Genomic DNA, 15,705 nt, shown 5'->3' with positions numbered 1-15,705 from the left:
TTTTTAAAAAGTTTATTTTATAAATTATCTTTAAAATAGAATATTCTGAAAAAGTGACGTTTCCATTTTTGCTGATTCACATTGGTATCAAAATAGGTAAAACACATTTCAAAGTTACATACACCATTATGTTTTTGTAAAGATCACATTAGTTAACTGTAGGCCTATAAATTACAATCAGATTATAACAGATTATTATTTGATAACACCATTCAAAAGAATATTCAACATGAATGCCCCATTATGTTTTATGATTATTATTTGTTTTTTAACTACAATTGTATTCATAAGTTTTATTGGCTTTTTTATTGACCAGCAGCAGTCCTTAAACAAACATAAAATACACATAATATACACTAAATATTTTTTATATTTTTGCCCCATGCATTCATGTTGAATATTTGAGTTTTTTTTTTTTTTTTTTTTTATGCTTGTTTTGCATATTAAACTTTTTATAAATGCCACCTCTGATGCAGATTCTGTTTTCTCTGCAGTGGGAACAATTTTTTTTTGTTGATACTAGTCAATTTGATTGGTAAAAGTAGGCTAATATAGTGACTTAAAATGTATAGAATTTGACTTGAAAGATGACAGTTAGGGGGAAATTGCCTTTATAAATGTTAAAAAAAATGCAATGAGAATCAATTTAAGATTATTGGTTCAGAATAAATGACTTTTACAACACAACAATTGAACAGTTTACTGAAGTTAGTTATTGCACCAATACAGTACTTGAGATTTTATTATAATATTAGGCCAATGTACATGACTGAGTCGCTCGCTGTGTGAGGAAAGTAAGTCGCTCGCTGTGTGAGGAGAGTGAGTCGCCAGCTGAGGAAAGTGAGTCGCCAGCTGAGGAATGAAGTCGCTCGCTGTGTGAGCATAGACTGTGTGTGTGAGGCGAGTGAGCATGAGAATTTCGAGAGTGAGAATTTCGTCATTGGCGGAGCAGGCGGTCAATCCCACCTTTCCAGTAAATACGACTTGTGATTGGACTGTACGTCAGCAGACAGCAAAGCATTGGCCAATAGCAGAAGGCCCTCCCTCCAGGCTTTTTTTAAGTTGCGAAGTTGCGAAGCTTCATTTTCGCTCAGTCTGAGTTTCAGAGTTTCAGAGCAGAGCTGCGTGACAACGCTGCCACAAATCACGTGAGTCGCAAGCTCATAACTGTGTGGGCGTATCTCCGCAAAGTGGGTGTTGTAAACTCAGCTCTGAAAAAATAGTCTGCAATAGGAGAGCAAATGTAATGTAATGTAATAAGTTGCGCCCTTTCGAACCTCAGTTTTCAGAGTTTCAAAACTTTTTTTCACCTATTCGCACACCAGTTTTCAGATCACCATTTACAAGGTTTCAAATCTGGAAAACAAACTATACACTGGGAGAACAGTGACAAATTCGAAACTCTGAAAAAATGATTGCACAACACCATAAAAAAGAGTGTTGCACTTCTGAAGAAGGAAAACTCAAACACAATATTATGTTTGCAGAGATTTTTATTTTATTTACCACTTTGCAAGCCTGCAAAACTCTATTTTCAGAGTTTCAAAACTTTTTTTCACACATTCGCACACCAGTTTTCAGATCACCATTTACAAGGTTTCAAACCTGGAAAACAAACTAATACAGTGGGAGAACACTGACAAATTTGAAACTCTGAAAAATTGTTTGCGCAACATCGTAATTTGTTTTTGCAGTTCTGAAGAAGGAAATCTCAAAAACAACATAATGTTTGCAGAGATATTTTTTTATTTTTTTTACATTTTGCAAGCTTGCAAAACTTATTTTTCGATCTTGCAAAACTTTTTTTATAAGATTTTGAGTTTTCGAACACTTAGTTTCAACCTTTCAGAACTTTATTTTCAGTTTTGAATCATGGCAGGATATTAATCCCATAGGAGGATGGTGTCATTACGTATAGCTGGCTTTCGTTAGTTAAAGGGATTTTTAAAAAAACGAACATGGTGTAAAGTTGACGTTGACCTTTAAACTGATCAAGTAAAATAGTAGTGCCAGAAAAGAAGTTGCGTGCATGATCAGTTCACTGTGATATTGTGGTTAATATGATTTCAATATATGTTGTATGTTCAATATTATACTCAGACCTATCTCCTGTAAATGCACTGCATGCTAGGAATGACCCTGTAACTTGATATTTTTCCATTAATTTAACCATGGAAACAGCATATATCTAAAGAAGCGCATATAGCAACGATCTCAAACTAGATAGAAAGTTATTGTGTAATATGCGTAAAGCAGTGCTTTATAATGCAGGTCCTCAGCAAGCTATAAATAGTAGGTAACCATGGAGCTTGAGGAAGGCACGACTACTATTGCACAGTGTATTGATTCTTTAAAAGGAAAAGAAATGATGTCAGTTTAATGATTTATGCTTTTTTTCATTCGCTTGTTTGTGTTGGACCATCTCCAGATGGAGAAACATAATGGTGATGATGAGATTTAGCCGTGCCGTAGAAAGCAGGCGATGTAAATACGAAGCCCCTGCAGGGAGATATACAGCGTTCAATATTAAATAACATTTCTACAATCTGCTGTTTCTCCTGGTGGTTTGTGGACATAAAAGCATTAGGAAGCCTGTTATTTATTAATGTTATGCTATATAGAAAAGCTCTGCTTTGAACTAGACAACTTTTAAATAAGCCTTTCTTTGAAAAATTGAGGCATTACCGGAGAATAACAGTCTTACTGCTCCATCTCACATGACTTCCTTACATAATTCATCTTATGCATCCATCATGTGATACTGAATATGAATCCATCGCTGTCTGCCGAGCCCTGAGCGTGTCTTGAGCTTGTTATCAATATCTTGCGCTTCAATCGAACAAAGATGAAAACATTTAATCAGCCGTCCCTCTACTGGGAATAAAATGGGAGCAGAGTTCAATGGCACGGACTCTGAAGTCACACGTAATTCCCGAGCCGGTCTCATTACAGCATTATGCTCCGGGACCGGCCGATGCATCGACCCATCCGTGGCCGAGATAAGTGGGAAATCAATGACCATTGATTAAGATCAGACTGTTACTGTCAGACGGGATCGCGGGATTCACCCCGATAAATGACCCGCTCCGGGCTCAGACCATCTGTTAGGGACCGTCTGCAATGTGAACTCTGACATCCTTTGACCCGACAGACTGAGCCGGGTCACTTTCAGATCCAGTCGGCTATTTATAACTGTTAGTCCAGTCATTTGAGCTGATGTGACTAATGTAGAATTAAACTTCTAATGAAGGTCTGTCTGTCTGTCTGTCTGTCTGTCTGTCTATCTGTCTGTCTATCTATCTATCTATCTATCTATCTATCTATCTATCTATCTATCTATCTATCTATCTATCTATCTATCTATCTATCTATCTATCTATCTATCTATCTATCTATCTATCTATCTATCTATCTATCTAGTCTGTAAGGCCTGTCAAACATTGCATTTTTAGTTAAAAATAAAATTAGTTGCATTAATTTCTTTGAATTTCGTTCATTTCAATTCTTCCTTGCATTTAAATTAGATTTTTGAAATCTTAATTCAAATTCAGGAAGTGAACTGGAATTTAAATCCAGAAATGCAGATCTTAAATGCAGGTCAAAGGTCATGGGTAACAGTAAACCAACATTTTACCGTTTAGTTTATAGATGTTCATATAGGTACAGTGCTCAGCGGAGACCGCATTTCATCAGGGTTTACAGTCGGAAGTATCCATTTATAATGGCAATCAATCACTTTACATCCGTCCAATGAAACTTCAACCACTCAATGAGATTCAGTCCATCCATGAGGCACAGATCTATATTTCACACTTGTGGCTTTGCACTACACATGATTGCACTATAAACTAAGTGTGACAGCTAATTAAAACCCTAGAGGTGTCATGACTCTGAAGATGCTATCTGTCCCTCACATGTCTAATGAACTGATATCATATTTCTCCAACTGGCCTCTCCGGTGTATCCAGAATAATGCCACCCTGAACGGACAAAACAGGCATTCCCTGGAGAAGCGAGATAAGCGAGAGATAGACGGGTGGAGGATCGCTCGCCCAGACTCGAGGTCGTAATGGGCGTAATCAGAGAGGAAGTGGTGAGAACCTTCCCACAATCCATCAGTCAAGCCTTGAGTCGATGTGTGTGGGTGTGAGAGAAAATCCTCAATGTTCCTCTGTTCTCTGAGAGAGATCAGCCCTTCATTTAATCAAACCCCAAATAATCAGTGTTAGACTTGTGATTGATGTAAAATAATAAACACCCATCCATCCTTCCAACCATCCATCCATCTACCTATCCACCTATCCTTCCACCCATCCATCTACCCATCCATCCATCCACCCAACCATCCATCCATCCATCCATCCACCCAACCGTCCGTCCGTCCATCCATCCATCCATCCATCTACCTATCCACCTATCCATCCACCCATTCATCCACCCAACCATCCACCCAACCATCCATCCATCTACCTATCCATCCACCCAACCATCCATCCACCCAACCATCCATCCATCCATCCATCCATCCATCCATCCACCCATCCATCCATCCATCCACCCAACCATCTGTCCGTCCGTCCATCCATCCATCCATCTACCTATCCACCTATTCATCCACCCAACCATCCATCCATCCATCCATCCACCCAACCTTCCGTCCATCCATCCATCCATCCATCCATCTACCTATCCACCTATCCATCCACCCATTCATCCACCCAACCATCCACCCAACCATCCATCTACCTATCCACCTATCCATCCACCCATCCATCCATCCATCCATCCATCCACCCAACCATCCACCCATCCATCCATCTACCTATCCACCTATCCATCCACCCATCCATCCATCCATCCACCCAACCATCCATCCATCCATCCATCTACCTATCCACCTATCCATCCACCCATTCATCCACCCAACCATCCATCCATCCATCTACCTATCCACCCACCCATCCATCCATCCATCCATCCACCCAACCATCTACCTATCCACCTATCCATCCATCCATCCATCCATCCACCCACCCAACCAACCATCCATCCATCCATCCATCCACCCATCCATCCATCCATCCACCCATTCATCCACCCAACCATCCATCCATCCATCTACCTATCCACCTATCCATCCATCCATCCATCCACCCAACCATCTACCTATCCACCTATCCATCCATCCATCCATCCATCCACCCACCCAACCAACCAACCATCCATCCATCCATCCACCCATCCATCCATCCATCCACCCATTCATCCACCCAACCATCCATCCATCCATCTACCTATCCACCTATCCATCCATCCATCCATCCATCCATCCATCCACCCAACCATCTACCTATCCACCTATCCATCCATCCATCCATCCATCCACCCACCCAACCAACCATCCATCCATCCATCCATCCATCCACCCATCCATCCATCCATCCACCCACCCACCCATCCATCCACCCATCCATCCACCCATCCATCAACCCATCCATCCATCCATCCACCGATCCATTAACTAATGTTAACAAATGTGACCTTACTGTAAAGTGTTACCAAAAATTCACATGCACACTACATACTTCAGAAATAGTATGAGTAGTATGGTAGTATGAGTAGTTTGCTACTTTAAATATTCCTTATAGATTGCATTTAGACGTCAGACAAGCGCTTCAGCAAACACTGCTCTGTAATATGACAGCAATCTTGTTGTGGAAGTTTGCAAAGTAATAAAACATTTCCATTTCTCCAAATGGCTGATTTCAGCTGGCAACCGCATGATTTATATGGAAGATGTGTTGAATTAAAATGAAAAGTCATCTTCCTCCGAATCTCAGTGCAGATTCAACATGATAAACACTGCAAACCTCATTAATGAGCATCTAGGAAACCCTTGACCTGAGCTTCCTCTCAATACAATAATGTGTTTGTGTTTGTAAGACTGTGACTCTGAAGGGCAGGTCACGGGTAAGAGACGGTTTATACTGGATGATATGTGTGTCATGTTAAACAGTCAGAGGAACAGCTCTAGCCTGAGATGTCATTGTCAGGTGTGTGTTGAGGTGAGGCCTTTATTACACACAATAAATACTGTGTCACACTCCTGCTGTGTTTTGAGCGTCGTTGTATTTCTAAAGTTCAAGACTCTTTATATATTTCACAGATGAATCTCATGACAAGTCAAGATCAAAAATTATCAAATTTTTTTCTAAAGAAACTTTGCTTAATTTTAGCAATTTATTTGCTGTGTGACATTATTTTCATGATAATTAATTAATTTTTTGTAATTGCTATTTTTCTCAGTGATGATTCACATTACTGTAATTTAAATCATTAAAATAAAGGTAGGTATATTTTGGTAATAAGGATTTAAATGGAAATGTGCTTATATAAATGTCATCAAAATAAAGGCATTTTCGGGGTAATTTACTTTAGCAACAATTACACACTTTATTTCTGTCTTTTGATTTTTTCTCTCTTCTTGACAGGTATTAAAATGTATTTCTCTGAAGCACCACAGTCTCTTTTTTTCCTCTTTGGTGTTATATTTAGCATTATTCTACTGGGTGACCCATTTTTTTTTTACCTTTCACATAATCTTGTCAAAAGATTACACAAGATTGCACTATGTTACTTGACATTTTAATTTTAATGTCACAAATCCCTCTTATATTTCAACCTGTCATACAGAGACATTTTTCTTGATCCAATCAATTCATATTTTTTTCTTTTCTTTTCTTTATACGTGAAACTCGAAAAATTAGAATATCGTGCAAAAGTTCAATTATTTCAGTAATTCAACTTAAAAGGTGAAGCTAATATATTATATAGACTCATTACATGCAAAGTGAGATATTTCAAGCCTTTATTTGTTATAATTTTGATGATTATGGCTTACAGCTTATGAACATTTTCAAAATTTCTGAGATTTTGAATTTGGGGTTTTCATAATCATCAATATTATAACAAATAAAGGCTTGAAATATCTCACTTTGCATGTAATGAGTCTATATAATATATTAGTTTCACCTTTTAAGTTAAATTACTGAAATAAATGAACTTTTGCACGATATTCAAATTTTTCGAGTTTCATCTGTAGATCCTGTTGCGCTCTGAAACACATCACATGTGAAGGACATTTCATGTTGACTGGAAGTAGAAGTAAAAAGTTGGAAACACTCCTTGAAGTCCAGGAAGGTTTCCTTTTTTAAGTTTCCTTACAAGCTGTTCACACATTGGCAATACAAAAAAGCGATTAATACATGAAAATTCTTACATATAGCCCTTTTAAACCGTGTTTAACGGCAGAATATTGGTGAAATTACCCACAATCTCGAATCAAGATATCATAGAAATCGCTGTGTCACATCAGAAACAGGAATCACGGCAAAAAGATTGTGGTTTGGTTGAATTTGTATTCTAGCGCATAGGGTAAAAACACATAAAGAGACACACAAACCCAGACGGACTTGATTATATCATTCACGGTGCTTTATCAGAGATTTACAGTGTTAGCATTCAGTGATTGAAACCGAAACCTCTTCCACCTCAACCACATATGCCTCGGCTTAATGCTAATATGCAGCAGACTGAACGCATTAGTCGAGCAGAAGAGGGAAAATAAAAATCAGTGTGTGTGTGTTTTGAGAGCCCCGTAAGAACGAAAATCAACTTTTGAATGTGATAAATGAGTGTTTGAGTCTGAAGTGACACCTCAGACTCTTTCACTACTAAACTACGGTCGGCGTTTACCCCCAGCCAAACCCATTTCTGAGCTCTTGAGCACAAGGCAAAGAGTGTTTTTCTCCTCTGATCTTGTCTGTGATTGTTTACACACGGCTGCGAGTGTGTGTGAATGTTCGACGGTGGAGATATGACCCCACTGTGCTGGATGTGTCCTTACATGGCGTTCCTCCACTCACAGATACTCACTTGCTCATAATATTTACAGTTTCACAGTTTGCATGGATGGAACGTGCAAGCAGACAATAAACCAAACACACAGATGATGTGTAAACCACATACTTCTGTAAGGGACCACAGATTTATTACTGCACTGTTATAGAGTCTCGTTTCGGTAGCCCATGCAAACCCTAAACTAGCCTATATAAGAGATGCACACTGAAAAAAATGATTAGTTGAATTTAATCAAATTTTTTTTTTTATCGTAAGTGGCTGCATTCAATTTATTTTACCTACATTTAAACAAATGCATTCATTTGAACTAAAATTGATTAAGTTCAACTTAATGCATTTGTTTAAATGTAGGTAAAATCAATTGAATGCAACCACTTACGATAATTTTTTTTTAATTAAATTCAACGAATCATTTTTTTCAGTGCATGTTGTTCATGTGATGGTGAGGAGATGAACTCATTGTGGTGTGTTACACATCTGAATATGAATTTGTTTTAGGTCACATTTCTCTTTTAACCTTCTAAACTCGAGATTTGAACCTTCTTTTATTACTCAATTATGTTTCATTTAAATTCCTCTGGAGAGATAAAAATACACTCAAATTAGTCAATATTTGTCATTATACAGTAAGTGAGTAGAGCTATAAAGTAATTGTGGATAGCAGATCAGTAATAATTAGTAATAGTTATATACTATTACAGTATTTTTTAAGAATTTTTAATTAGTTTTAGTCAACTCAACTTTATTTGATGAGAAAGGATTGAGGTTATATCGAGATTTTTCATTGCTGATTTTAGTGTCTTACTAAATTTAAACACAACCTCATTTTTCTACAGGCAGTTTTTTGGTTGTTTTTTAAAATCTCAGTTTAATCTCGTTTCTGTCTAGAAGAAACAATTGCAATATTAAAGAGATCTCGTGAGTGTATGTGTTTTTTTTTTCCTATAGATGACTTCATTTGTATAGAGAACAGAGAGCTGGAAGCATCGGATGAGCTCAGCGTCTCCTCCACAAGAGAACTTTTGTAGCTGATTCTGGAAGATCTGGGTCAGATTTTAAAATGCACACAAATACATCAGCAGAACTTTAATGCATTCAGACTCGTTCTGTCTATCGTCCAGAACTGCACTAGAGACAGGACTCATGCTGACTTAAAGGGACAATTCAGTCTGTCATCATTTACTCACCCTCGGGATTTTCTCTCTCCTTTGGAGCACAAAAGAAGATGTTTGGCAGAATGTTCACCCTGCTTTTTTCCCATGCAATTAATGTGAAATAGGAACGTATGCTATCACCGTGAAATCAAAATTGACTATTCTTATTTTTTATGGAGTATTAAAGGATCTATTAATCTCTGCACATCATTATTTATTTTTTTATTTTTAATTCCAAAGGGACCTTAAGGATCCAAACTAAATTTAAAGACGACATATTATGCCCCTTTTCAAAGTCTTGTTTTTGAGCTCTACTAGAACAGGTTTTCCTGCTTGAATGTTCATTATTTTCCCCATATATTCTCCATTGTTGCAGCTCCTCTCTTCCCAGTCTGTCAGTAACGCTCTGTTTACTTCCTGACTCTATGAAGCCCCTCCTTCTGAAAAGAACACTGTGCTCTGATTGGTCGGCTGGATCAGTGTGTTGTGATTGGTCGAGCGCTTCGAGTGTGTTTGGGAAATATCCCGCCCCTTACCATAACCGCCAGTTTAACACACTACTAACTAACTCAACCAGGCCACGACCCTTTATTCTGCATATTAATTATTTAAATGAGGAATATTGTGACGTGTTCGTTCCCGGAAGAAACTCAAGACTACAATGGAGGCGTTTCAGGGAGTTCAGAAACACTGACACTGATATAGAGAATAACTTTGATATAATCAGACTTTGCATTCCACGATTTACAGATTGTGTGTTTCACAGAAAAAAAGCAAATTATATGGGTTTGGAGTGACATGAAGGTGAGCAAATGCTGACAGAATTATAATTTTTGGGCAAACTATCCCTTTAAAGTCCAAACAAATGCTGCACACATGCTCGTTGCACAAACATTTACAAACACGGCCATCTGTTGCTCAGATCCATTGTTGCTTCATGCAATTATTCCAATTTTGCATAAAACACTGCAGGTCTCAGAAGGGGGTGGACGCGTCCTTCGTGCCTAAAGCAACGGGAGCTCCGTGTGGTTTGGGTGGTGCTGTGATTGTTTGAACAAACAGCCTGCCCCGCTGCACATTTTTAATGCATCGCCTCTGTTCCAGTGCAGGTATGAAAGATAGAGTGAGAAAAACATCCTCCATTGTCATAAAAGCGCCTGATGCATAAAACCCAAGCCGCATGCATTAACACTACACATCAGTATGCAGGCTCACATATGCCTTGCACATGAAATGTGTGTGAGTTTAAATGTTTGATGTAGTGTTTCTCAGCTGGGTTTTTTTCTTCTTCAGTACCTCGATTTTACACCTGGATAGCATGTAGAGACTCAGTTGTATACAGTACTTTACTCTAGTCACTTCATATATTTTTACCGTACAATACTGTACAAAATGTAATGCCCTTCAAGATGCATATTTAATTAATTTACATTTAAATTCTTGTTTTGTTAATTATAATTTTTTTGTTAATTTACCTAATCATTTTCATTATTTAGCATTGTTACAGACCTGAACAGAACAAACCTGAAACCAATATTTGAGGTGCATCCCACCAGTTGAGAAGTGCTAGAAACACATTCCCAATGAAACAAACACCCACGCATATTTCACAATCATCTTGTGCAGCCGTGTAGATAAAAAGCAATTCTTTCAGACACTCCAGCAAAATACAACCCACTCCCATCCTCTCATGGGACACAGTGACCAGACGGTAACCTTGGATTGTTGACGTGTCTCATATCTCTGTGAGAACAACACTAGGCCCCGCCCCATTTGACTGATTGACATATTGACTCCTCCCACTCACAGCAATTCACAAACAACAGATCTTCCCATGTAAATCTTCAGGAAGTGGCTAATGCGTCTTGTTTTTAATGGCATGAGCTAAAAATTGCTTGTCAAAACAGGAAAAAGCTCTTTGAATGTGATTTCGTTTTAAGGAACATCTTTTATCTCTTGGATCAGTGCAGTGTCATGACTATATTACTGATGTGATTTGTCATTTTAAGGGACCCATTTATGCACTTTTGTAGCATTTTATTTTTCCTTGAAGTTCACTTAAAGTGTTAGTCAAGATTTCATGCACCCAAAACAGTCACAGTTAATATATATATAATGTTAGTGGTCAAATGTTAATGAGCTCATAGTGCTTATAACCATGATCATTTCTGAATGAGCTGATCTTTTCTGTTTAGTTTTAGTGAATTATTGAATTAAATTGTATGAATTGATAAATTGATTGATTGTTAGAGAACATCAAATGATTATGTTTAAATATGTTTCTGTGCTATAACTTTAATGTACAGTTTTGTGGTTGAAGCATTTCAGTTTCTCGCACCATTACGGATATATTTGCAGCAACAGCAACAGTCTGAATGTGTGGACTCAGTAAAAAGACAATGAGTTGTGTGTTCAGCGCGGTTGGCTACATTCCTACAGGCCATGCTGACGTGAAGTTTGAGACCAGAGAATCAATACACAACACAGAATTCATTGACTCGCCTGAGGATGTGAAGAACCAGCAGTATATCTCCAGCGACTCGGAACGTTCCTTTACAAACACCTACTGAGTTTTATAAAGCACTTAATCTGCCGGATGTTTGCCACCAAACGCATTTCAGTGCTTTGTTGGTGCTTCTTTTAATTTGCACAATTTAGCGATATTCAATGGTTGTTGATGACAGCGAAAATTAGACATTTCAGCTGGCTGTAGTCCAGTGGCCTCCAAGTTTACAAGCTTACAATGATAGCTCACTCAGGAAAATGAACGGTTTCAGAGGTCAGATTGGGGTTGGTGGTCACTTTGTCAAATGAGAGGTTATGGTAGTGTATATTTAGGGGCCAAGTTGGATCATATAAAGTATAATGCCCCCTTTTCTAAGGGCAGTACATTTCATTGAAAAGTGTTTTTCTTTTGTTCTTCAGCTGTCTTTGGATCTCTCCAAAATTTGGATCAGGTGATGTTGAGACATCAAACAAGTCAAATGTTTCACGTGTCATGCATCACCAAATGTAGCTGAGAGGACTTCAGACCAGAAGTAAGTTTGTATCTTTGCAACTCGTGTCTTTGATATATATTTTATATTTGATATATTGACACAACCTCAACACCAATTGGCTAAAAGGCATAAAACATGGCTGACAGCTTGTATAACTTGCCCTCACTTTGTGCTTTTTCACTTCATATATTTCTGAAGGCCTGCAGAATGTCATGATTTACAATTTTTGAGGCCAAACGTCATTCAGCAATTTTGAATCGATTCGCCTACTGTTTTTTTTTTTCTTTTTGCTTCTGTTTGCACAAAGTTTTTACTGTCTTCGCCAAAATTGGTGCAGACTATCTTTAGATGAAACCTCACAGACTGCAGCAATTGGATTTTTTGTATTCAACAATATTTTCCAGAAAATGAATTTGCTAGTGAAGATGTCAAAAATGAATTGACTCTATCATTATAATCTCGGCATTGTTTATTTTTTCATATTGCATTGAAACTGTCATTTCCACAATGCCCTGAGGTTGCAGCGCCACCTACTGGTGTTATAAATAAAACAACGATAAATGGAATAAAATGGAAATTACTGGGGCGCTGTAACTAAACAAATTTTTAAATTTTCATCTTTAAGATGGAGGCCTTGTTTGTGTGCTCAGCCTTGTAATTTTGTCCTATTTTTAGAATAACTTAATCTTACAACATTAGAATCTCAAACCTAATCATCAAATGCACATGGAATATCGTTTGAGATATTGATGTTGTTCTTAATTAAGTTGAAAATAGGAGATTCTGAAGATGCCTGAGGTAATTGGCAGTAATTCTTATCGTTCGATACAATAAGCAAAGCACTTCAGAAACGTCAGAGGAGCTAGAGGTGTACGGCGGCCTGAATGCCAATGCTGATAAGCGCAGTTGGTTATGGTTCTTGCGGTTGTGCTGGACTGCAGGGTACAAACCAGCAATCAGCAGGTCATTAAGAGGTTTTAGGCTCAGAATCAATATTTAAAGTCTTTAGTTACTGACTGCAACCAAACCACAACTCTCATTACATCAGATTTAAATTATCTGAAGAAAATAAAATGCTTATAACATAATTTAGCTTAATAGATTTCTGATTGTGTTGTCTATATATTAATGTGATGGAGGAGAGTGTTTGTGTTTGAAAGCTAAGCTCTCGATACAGCTCAGAGAACTTCTGGGTTAATCAATTAACCGGATGGTTGGGTGTAAACACAGTCAGTTAATTATGTGTGTTGTGAGTCAGAGACAAGAGAGGTGCCATGACAGCTGTGTATCACACATTCAGTGAACTTTCTATATATATATATAGATATAGAAAGTTCACTGAAAAAAAAATATATATATAAAGAACCTTATTGTCAGCTGTATGTTCTCAAATAATCAGAGTCGTGATACATTATAATTTTTACATAATTATAATCCTTTAGAATACAATGCTTCAAAAACACAATCAAAACAAATGTTTAAGATGATTAGGTAAGCATGTAAAGGTATTTTAAATGTGTTTAAAAACAGATTGCATTATATATTGGCGTGGTGCATTTGTATTTTGTTGCCGTCAGCTTTTAGAGTGAAGCAGCCTTAAAGGTGTTCCAATAGAAAGTGGCATGAAAACACAGCTGGCCGGTCAATTGCAGTAATTTGTGTGAGAGCTGACTACACATGTACACATAAACTGAAACGACTTCATCAGCAAGATTTGCATGCATGAGTAATGGAGGGCTGTTGGATAAACGTCACGTCGGATTAAGAAACCACGTCCACAGATGCGAATGCGCTGGCCTGTGTGAACTTCAGCTGATTAGCAGAACTTATGTTTGTGGTGTTTACAAACTCGTACGTATACAGGCGTCAGTGTGGATTATATTGAATAACCCTGAGAATGAGTAATAGTGATGATAGTAATACTTATCTAAGTGAACAGCACTAATTATTAAATCAAGGAAAGTGAACGAGAGCAAGTTTTGAATGTGGCAGACTTCTTTTATTCTGTGCTTTGTATGAAATCGCCACTTATGATTCTCTCTGTGAGGCCACGGCTCAAAAACATGACAAAAAAGAAAAGAAAAAAAAAGACAGACATTTCAAATTGAACTGCATGAGCCAAATGAAGCTCTGAGACTCTCAAAAGGGGAAGAGATAAACCCGCTAGGAAGCAAAGACTCAAAGGTAGAGCGGTTTCTTTTTGTTACCTGCTGACACACACATCCGCAAACTGAGCACAAAGGTCAGGAAAGTGTCTAGGAGCTTTCAGCAGGAGCGCAATTTCATCCTATGTACTCAACATAAAAGAATATCTCACTCTTATTCAAGGTCAAGTTTTTTTGCTTTTAAAACACAGAGACGAACAAACAAATATGTTCCAAACTGATTTAGAAACAAAAGGAGATCACCTGTGACCTGGACTTATAAATAGCCACCTGGAGCAGACGGCATGGTTTTTTTTTCTTTTTTTTCAAAACAAATTAAATCAGCAATGTCCTTTTCTGCCGTTTCCACAGCAAAGACAAACGACTAATAATGCGTCGCCTCACCTCAAACGACATTGTTCAAACTTTGGCAGCACGTCATTCTGATCTCTTGTCCAACTTAATGGTTTCTAGCTATCCCTCACAGGTCTGAATGGGAGCTCTGATAACTGAGGTCACCTCCTGAAGTCTCCTTGGCCACAACATGTGCACAGTGACACTCTCACGTCGGCAATCAGACTTGTAATTACCTACTTAAAGCAATAGTTCACCCCAAAAATGTAAAATTCTGTCATTAAAGGCACACTATGCAAGATTTGTACCTTAAAGGTGTTCTAAGCGATCTTGGGTGACGTCAATTCTTGTTGACGTTTGAAGTATTGTCAAACAAAACGGAGGCTAGCTCGACCCTCCCTCCTCCTCATCCAGGCCCCTCCCCCTCCCTTCCGTGCTTCCTGAAACAGTCATGAACCATTTAGAAAAACCAAACTGGATTTACCCTGTCCAGCAAAAACAGAGCCACCTGAATGTCGGATTGGAAGCCCTTCTGCCGGCGGAGTTCTCGCCACCTTTTGAGCGCTTTTCCGATGTAAATTCGGGACTTCACGTTCCTTCTCCTTTTCCCTATCCTTTGTTATTTGTTCATCGGAACGTCGTCTCGTTGGTCGTGTGTTGGCCATATCAAAATTCAAGAGAATATAATTCTAACGTTAGTCGTTGTCGTTGTTTGGGACATCTCTCCTCTAGCTAACTTCCCTCTTCATGCTTCTCTCTCCTCCACACCCCCCTTCATGTGCACGTGCACTAACCCCCCCACCCCCACCCCCAAATCATTCTTGTCGGTTATTGGCTGGAACACTGTTTGTTATGTTTCGTGGTCCAGGCTGGGCCAGTTTGTTTTTGTTGTGTTTGTGGAGCCTGGGCTGTCTACAGAGACCGCGTTTTTTTACAGTGTGTTCAGGGGACAGGCAGCTAGCGGATAGTGAGGGGATGTTTGCTGTATGTGACAAAAAATGTTTTGGCCTAAAAAACGTGTGACATCGCCATTCAAACAACAATGCAGGTTTGAGAGGTGGCGCCCCGACAAATCTCGTGAGAATCACGACTTTCTTTCCGGCACGACGTCACATACATCAACAACATATGAAG

This window comes from Abramis brama (assembly GCF_963993115.1).
Source record: "Abramis brama genome assembly, chromosome: 4".
NCBI classification, from domain to species: Eukaryota; Metazoa; Chordata; class Actinopteri; order Cypriniformes; family Leuciscidae; genus Abramis; species Abramis brama.
This window is presented reverse-complemented; position numbering follows the sequence as displayed.